This window comes from Mytilus galloprovincialis, chromosome 7 (genome assembly GCF_965363235.1).
Source record: "Mytilus galloprovincialis chromosome 7, xbMytGall1.hap1.1, whole genome shotgun sequence".
NCBI lineage: Eukaryota > Metazoa > Mollusca > Bivalvia > Mytilida > Mytilidae > Mytilus > Mytilus galloprovincialis.
In genome coordinates this window covers 70734014-70743183 of record NC_134844.1, presented here as the reverse complement: position 1 = coordinate 70743183, position 9170 = coordinate 70734014, and the positions used below count along the sequence as shown (strand labels likewise).

Sequence of the window (9170 nt, the reverse complement as noted above, 5' to 3'; positions counted from 1 at the left end):
CATATAGGTGCAAAACGAATGAAATATTTCGTTATTTGAACTCATCTTAAGGTTATAACACTGGACACTTTTAATTTGCAAAACACTCATTTGCAAATCCGCCGCCGCCTCAAACAAGAGCTACAATATCATGCATATAACCAAAATGTGCAGAATTACATGGGATTCAATAATTTCATTGGTTTTCTACAGTTACTTTCATATTTATTTTGCAATTTGAATTATAAAAACATGGGATTTTCAATATCCCATGGGACAGGGCAAAATCCCATGGGATTTACCATTATCCCATGGGATTTTGGTTAAATCCCATGGGATTTTTTTTTGTCCCATGGGATTATTGTAGTCCCATGGGATATTTGTTGTCCCATGGGACAAAAAAAATCCCATGGGATTTTTAATGTCCCATGGGACAAATTAAAATCCTATGGGATTCTAATTGTAAATATATAGATATAAATAAACAGTAATGTGTATGTTACAATGTTTTCTATTTGGTAGTAAATTATTATAAGATGAATCTTTTTAATTGAATATCTTTTTTTCTTGGGAAATGTTAATTTAGCATATTGTTCTTTAACTGTTCAAAACTAAACTTTTAAACAACAAAGCAGATAATGTACGTATCAATATATGTTTATTCATGAATTATAGAATACTTTCTTGAAACACAATTATTTGCCATTTGAAATCAATAAAAACTCTATTGTTAGGCTTAACATACTAGTAGCTATTTAAGTAAATCTATTTTTTTCACAATATCCCTCAACACAAAACATTAATAGTTTCTTATCATCCAGCATTGTTTGATGGTATAGTCCACTTTTTGGACATTCAGCACAGAACTTTGACATTATTGTGGTTTCAATATTTTTTTGAATTTAAAAGAACTTCAAATCATTGACTGAGTGATGAAAATAATAACTGATCCAACTTTTGTCTTTGAATTGATTCTGGTCTTGTTTCTATGTTTTCTCCATTTATTCTAGGTGGTGAATTTCAATCCTTCTGAAAAAGAACCAATAAAATGTAAAGTAATGGATTATACAAAATTGTTTTCATACATGTAGCAATAATATGATTTTCAATAAAAATAGCTATGCGATATGGATTTTACTGATTGTTAAAGCTTGTCCAGTGTCATCAGTTGCTAACGGCCTACATCCTTTGGTCTCTGATGGAGGGTTGTCAAATTAGCAATATACCACATCTTCCTATTCTAATACCATATAACAATCAATTAATTTATTCTTCTTTATAACATTTGGGTATTTTCCCAAGTTATATACATAATATATATATATACTGTAAATTCGGAATTAATGCGAGTTTTTTTTTTATTGCGAAAAATGCAACGGAGTTGTAAACGCAATAATTTAAACTCGCATTATGAAATATTTTATATGGATTAAACAGGATTTTTCTCAAAATCGTAAAATTTAAAATCGCATTTAAGTCTAAAATGACAGAATCGCAATAATAAATGCACGCAATAATTTATGAATCTACAGTATAAAGATCAATGTTAAAACTTTAGACAACTATAATAACATTCCATTATTCACAAGAATTTGCAATATATTATACAAAATGCAGACAACAGAAACAATATTTCTTTAAGCTTTTGAAGTTCAGACAGATTTCAATTTGTGTTTTATTTCAATGAAAAAATACCTTGAACATATTGGAAATTATAACATTGATACAAAAAAAATATGTATGTTTTATCCTTATTTTTTGTGTTGTTGGCTTGCTGTCTCATTTTAATATACATTTAAACATACATCAATAATCTTCTTCTTTATTAAAAGTAAAAATGGGATATTTTTGATTTTGATATCCCAAAACATTATAGTTCTATCAAACACCAATGTGTTTGATATTAATTTTAAGACATGTATAAATGTTCCAGACCATATCAGTATTCGGATGTTACTTTTACGGTCCAGAACTTACAGTCCCACCATATGTGTACAGTCAGACCATTTAAGTATATTTGTACTGTCTGGTACCAGCTCGACCAAACCTGTGTTTTTATTTTAACTGCAATTAAACTTTTTGTATTAATCTATTAAAGATTTCAGTTATGTTGATCTGTACTGTACATTTGTTTGTAATAAACTTGACCAACTTCTTAAAATTGGGCAAACTGTATGCGTACAGTCCAAATACTTGTTTGTTCTGGAACATAAACATGATTAACAAGCATTTGGCAGGATGTCATGCTGAAATCCCATTAATATTAGTACTAAATTTTGAGTATATACATGTAAATCCACAAGTTACTTACTGAAATTCATGGTGAACACTCACCAAAAACTTACAATTTAGAGGAAAGACTGGAAAGATGAATGCACTAACACTATCAAAACAGAGCATAAAACTTACCGAAAAACAAGATGTTTTACATTTATCCAGGAGCAGGATAATTGAAAAGTTGTTTTTTTCTTTCTCTGCTGTCCATCATATAACCTTTGATTTCATTCATGCAAAATATGAAAATCTGCAAAGGTAAGACCTAGAACCTCAACTTATCCACATTTTGAATTTTGAACTGCATACTTGTCCTTTTCATCTTGCTGACAACCTAAACATAAAAAAATGATAAAAACATAATTCTAGATTGACTTTGTGTTTTTATTTTTGTTGGTACATGTACAAACAATTTTCCCAACTTTAAAACGAAAACATCATCACCAAAGAGGAGGTCATACTAACCTCCGAAATATTTAAACAAACCGAAATTATTACTTGATTAAGATCTTGTCGTAAATTAATGGCATAGATACTCTTATTTTTGAAAACTTGATGTCTATTGCATACTTATATTCCTTTGTACGAGAGTATGCATATTAAGATGGACTCCATGGACTTTAATGTAAGCATGATTAATTTTACAGTCGCTGACAGTTTTTCAGCTCTATGTGTACATTTTGAGAGAATCTTGCAATACTGTATATTCTGATATTCAGAACTTATTGTGAGGTTTTTATTAATACAACTGAAAGCTGTATCTCGTTTTCATTTCTGATACATATTTATGAGCTGAAGACCAGTGCCGAATTTTTCTCACTGCATTGAAGACCCATAGGTGACCTTGGGCCGTTGTCTGCTCTTTGATTGGGTTGTTGTCTCTTTGTCAAATTCCCAGTTTCCACTTCCCATTTTATATCATGTATGCTGATTTTTCTTAAATTACAATATTCAATCATGCAATTTTGTCCATTATTGAAAATACGATAAGCAAAAATAAATGCACAAAAAATTTAACATTGTTATATATGTAAAAGACTTTTTTTTAAATTCAAAACAGTTGCCTACACTGTTAATTTCCTTGTTTGATTTCATATTTTTAAAGCCTTTATAGCTAGCTAGATGGTATGCCGGGGCGGATCCAGCCATTTTAAAAAGGGGGGTTCCCAACCCAAGACAAAGGGGATGATCCTATATTCATTTGATTTGTTTTATTGTCTCATACAAGAATATATATGGTTTGACGGTGGGGATCAGGGATTCACCTAACCACTGGATGACAGGGGATCTCAACCATTTAAAAGTTTCTCAAACATGTGGGGGTGGGGGTGAACCCCATGGACTCTCCCTATATTTCCTTTTATTTGTTTTATTGTTCTATACAAGAATATATAAATATGGTTTAGGGGTGGGGATCTTGACCGTTTACAAGTTTTCAAACTAGAGGGGGTGGGACTTCACTTTTATTTTATTTCATTATTAATTTTATTGTCCCTGACAAGAATATATATGGTTTAGGGGTGGGGATCTGGATCGTTCACAAGATAATAGCACATTCTCAAATTGAACAGAGTGGTGAAACCCCCAAAGACCTCCTTTTAATTTCATTTGATTTGTTTTATCGTCCCATTCAAGAATATATATGGTTTAGGGATGGGGATCTGGACCGTTTACAAGATAATAGCATATTCTCAAATTGAAAGGGGTGGGGATTACCTCCCATGGACTCCCCTCCCTTCTTTCTTCCGCCCCGAAATACCTTTTAATAAGCCCCAATGCACAGATAGTTCACAGTATTTTCCCTTGATTTACACTAAAGAATATACACTATACAGGTGTAATTTTTTTTTAAAAAGATAATACAACTGAAGACCACCATGACCACAGTGGTGGATCCAGAATTTTTCATAAGTGGGGCCCACCGACTGCCTAAGAGGGGCCTGCTCCTGCCATGACTCAGTGATTCCATATATAATCAACCAATTCTTTTCCCAAACAGGGGGCCCTGAACTCCTGATCCCCCTTTTTTTTCCTCATTTCAATCACCCTGATATAAATTTAGTTTTATCACTTACAATAGGAATGGTTTGAATTCCCCAATAATTCTTATATACCATTAATATCAACATATTTCATTTTTGATAAATGAAAGGCAAAAGTTTTCTATGGGTAGAAATGGATAGTGGAAAGCTTTCAGATTCACACCATGCCGGTGGCTGTGTTCAAAGTGCTGGGTTTTTATTACCCTCGTTGTTTGCGGACTAACTATTTAGGCCAGTGGTGGATAATAGTGTGCGTGCATTAATCTTCTATACCTTCTTAATCAATATATTCAAATACTGACGGCAAGTGTTGTAATGATGTATCAATGTCTTTTTGAAAATCACCGTGCTATTTACATGTGGGATCGAGAATGCAGGGGAAGGAAACTTGCCAATTATGTTTATTTCTAAGCCAAAATAAAATGAGCCGCCGTAAAATTAACCTTGGGTAATAACAGTGCATGTAAGGCTCGTCTCGGAGGGGTGTCTTTTTTTCTGTCTTCTTTTTTTAGTTATATTTTTAATAACTTACACTTTTTTCCATTATTCTCTTTCTTTCGCTATTCTTTATTCCTTTTTTTTCTTTGTCCTTTGTTCTCTATTCTGTTAATTCACATCCATACCCTCTTATGTGTATGTGGACTTACTGTAGTTTATTTTTTAGTTCTGGCAGAGATATTAGATACAATATATATGTCTCTGGTTCTGGTATTATGCGATAAGTCAATTTCTTTTTCATGCAGTGTCATGAAATATAATGGTTTTATGCATATCAGCCAAGATTGTGCGCAACATTTTAATAAACAATTCAACACTATATACACGTTTAATGTGAATTTTATTAAAATCGATGAAGAACATGAATTTGGCAGCTAGTGCCCCTTAAACAGGTAAAGTTCAATTAACAAATTCTGATCTACTGGCATTCAACACCAAATTACTTACTTGCTGTATATTGATAAATGTGATTGTATATTGTCAATACCTCAACATCGAGAATACGTCATGTGATGTGTTGGTCGCTACGTTTGATACGGGGTCAAAGGTTGCGGCTTCGAGACAGAGAAAAACATCCAGGTAAAAAGTGTAGAATTTTGTTTTTGAAAATTTGAGTTGTAAATTTTCCTAAAAAGTACTTAATTCCGTTCATCTAGTTGTAAATTTTCCTAAAAAAAGTACTTATTTCCGTTCATCTATTAAGGGTATAAACTAAACTGAACAAGAAAAGTATTAGTAAACAGACAGAAAGTCTGACGTTGAATTAATTATTTTACAATTAATTGTTTAAATATATGAGAGAATGTTTTAGGCGAATTTTTATATGAGAGAATGTTTTAGGCGAATTTTCTTTAATTACAGATAAATGTATTTTAGGTTCAGGAAATGATTTATTCTTCGGGTACGTCTAAACAACCGCTCAGGACCTCCTGAGTGCACTCAGGACATACAAAGTGCACTCAGGACCCATTACCGTAATCATATCTGCACACATGATGGATGTTTATATTCGTTATACGCTTCATATTTTAGAGTTAAATTTTGGTAGAAGTTGAAATCGCAGGGGCGGATCCAGCCATTTTAAAAAAAGGGGGGGGGTCCTAACCCAGGGCAAAAAAAGGGGGGGTTCAACTGCATGTCCCCATTCAAATGCATTGATCGGCCAAAAAAAGGGGGGTTCCAACCCCCCCCCCCCCCGGAACCCCCTCCCCCCTCTGGATCCGCGCCTGAATCGAACTTAGATAGATATGTTATTTCTTATAAAATAATGAGGGCACGTGTCACTGATTACACAACTACTGAGCCATGAATTATCCAATCAACAAAATTGATTGGATTATCCAAGGATTTGTATAGTATACAAATCCTTGGATTATCTTTATAATTGTTTTTTAGGAATTGTATTGTTTAGTTCAGTTTTACCTTTAACATGAATTTGCATATAGAAAAAATAAAATATATATCTCATTCAATGTGCTTTTTCAGTTTATTTTTCATGATGACGGGTAAATTAATTTGTTGTGTTTTGCAGTTCACGAATAAAGAAAATTATTTTATAGTTGGGTTTTTTTTCTGTAACAAGTTCGATTTTTGTTTTTCAGTGTGATTCTTTTCTCTCTCTCTATCTAAATCAAGTTTTTAAACAAACACAATGTTGACTGAATATCAAATTTTATGACATTTGTATATCTTTATTCTCAACAAACCATTATACAAGAGAAGACAATTATGTACAATATTCAGTTCAACCTTAACGGAAATCTGGGCACGAAGACTTAGTCGTGGTTTGAACGGATTTCGTGTCAATAAACTGTCTTCGAAATAGTCTTTCTTTGTTAATGTTTGTGTCATTTTGGTCTTTTGTGGATAGTTGTCTCATTAGCAATCATACCACATCTTCTTTTTTATAATTTCTCGCTACTACAATCTAACTTACATATTTTTTTAGAAATAATTATACCCAAAATATCATAATTTAAAAAAAAAACGGAGACGAAAACGGAGACAAGTTCATTTTCAGAATTTATTTTCGCATTGAAATTCGTTTCAGGCTTGTGAAACTGGACAAAACGACTTTAATTAGAGAAAAAAAACTTAATAAAAACGGATTTCTTAAAATATTCGTATAACTCAAAAATAAAATTCCTGGACAAGTTCGATAAAAATGAGAAATAACATCTAACTACATGTATATGAGTTTGATTGTTTGAAAAGTACGGCTTTTACCGTTTAGAACGGATTCCATATACAAAACTTTAATTAATATAAATTCTTTTAAAGTATGAACATTTATTTCCCTTTTCAAACTCGTGCAAAGAATTAATTACTGGTCCAGGACATGATAATAAAATTAAGAATAAAACTTAAAAATTTATGGAACGAAATTTTAATAAAAGACGAAAATCTTAAAACATCGTGATATTCATTCTAGACGTCACAATATTACTTCCCGCATGGTCACACTGTACTAACAACACAATGTATAAAACAACAATAAAGATAATCCAATTAATTTTGTTGATTGGATAATTCATGGCTCAGTAGTTGTGTAATCAGTGACACGTGCCCTTATTATTTTCTGTGAATTACAAATGTAACATATCTATCTAAGTTCGATTTCAAATTCTACCAAATTTAACTCTAAAGTAAGAAGCGTATAAAGAATATATGCATCCATCCTGTGTGCGATGACTATAAAGGGTCCTGAGTGCACTTCGTATGTCATGAGTGCAATCAGGAGGTCCTTCAAGCGGTGTTTAGACGTACCGTTATTCTTCTGGAAGCTTCAATTTTTTTTTTATCAATAACTTTTACACAAGGAGACATTTTTGTTTTTTGACAGCATGAACCCCAGTTAATGAGCAAACACAAATTAAGAACGAAAATCGTTTACAATTAAATTTTATAGAAGGAAAAAAGGGGGGGGGGGGGAGGGTAATAAACAAATTTTATTTACGCTCACATACTTCTAAACAGATTTGCATATGTAAGCTCTCTATAGATAATGTTAAATTATTTCAGGAGTTTTGAAAAAAAGAATATATACAGTTTAATTTCGACTAAAATAGTGATTCTTTTTATAGATTTGGTACCTCAGTTTCGACTCAACATTTCATTTTGAATTGTTAGATGGCAAACTCTTTAGGCGAATATTGTATCTGTTCTTTATTTAATTATGGTGATATTGGCGATAATATTCATTATAACAAGGCCTTGTACAAATCCTTGATTATAGAATGTTTGGCAATATAAAAAGACGAAAGTAGACAAACCCTAATTATGCAGGGTTTCACAAGTTGATCTCCAAGCGGCCCACATTTAACATATAATAAGATCTATATTTCTCAACGTTTTCAAAATGAAATAACTTGAATTGAAAATTTCCCAACTGTGAAAATTTGTTATTTCTAAACGTCTTTAGTTATTATTTCGGAAAAAAAATTGGCATTTGTAAATAACATTAAGGTTTTGGAATTCTAATGCAAAAGACAGTCGATTCAAACTGAAATAACTTTAAAGATGGTTTGATTTTTTCAGAGACACATATATTATATATGTCTCAATACATGTATTATAAGTCCAAGGCCGTAACTAGCCACTTTTAATAGTGAGGCAAAGTATATTCGGCGAGCGTAGCGTGGCAAATTTTTTTGACGAGGGGTCTGGGGTCGCTCAAGGCCCCCAGAAGTTCTGAGAAAAATAATGCAAAATCCTGAATTCTGAGCGTTTCCCGGACTTCTCCTTACATTGAAAAGCAAATAATCTTTAGCTATTTTTTCGACAATATTCTGGTCTCAAAGCAAATCCATAGATTCATTGTAATTTAAAAAATTAGGTTAAAGGGACAACATTAAAAGACCGATATGTAGGATAAAGCAAAAATCGTAATTCTCATAATCATTAATACCGGATCTTTCTGTCTGTTTGTCTTGTTACTGTGCTGACTTTGGTGATTTTTTTTTATGACTAGAATTAAATATAGTGACAGTTCATTATAATACTTTAAGCACTAGTACTGCTTAAGTCGACACTAGGGACCATCTTGACCATGTTTAACGGTATTAATGATTCTTTTATTATTGAAGACCCTCCAGCAACTATCAAGATGAAGAACAGGAATAAAAACTTTGGCCATTGATTATTTGTATTTTTTCTATGCATTGACTTTGTGTGCGATTAGGTCCAGTACACGTTTTACTCCATATTCCTTTACTTTCTGTTAAAAAAAGGGTATGAACACGACTATATGCAAGTTTAACCCTTCAATGTAAAAGGTCATATGGCAATACATTGTTTTTTTTTCAAATGATTTGATACCGGGAAATTGATGGTCTTACTTTAATCTAAACCATGTCAGCTATCTAGTTTTATCCACAG

At 32.1% G+C, this 9170-nt stretch overlaps 1 long non-coding RNA gene across 1 annotated transcript; it reads right to left on the bottom strand.

The window, feature by feature from the left end:
* Positions 1 to 624: 624 nt before the first annotated feature.
* Positions 625 to 4685, bottom strand: LOC143083582 (uncharacterized). The gene is made up of 3 exons (XR_012980789.1): positions 4569 to 4685; positions 2389 to 2587; positions 625 to 1008 (listed from the first exon to the last, which is right to left on the bottom strand). It is a non-coding gene; the product is annotated as an uncharacterized LOC143083582 (long non-coding RNA).
* Positions 4686 to 9170: the final 4485 nt, after the last annotated feature.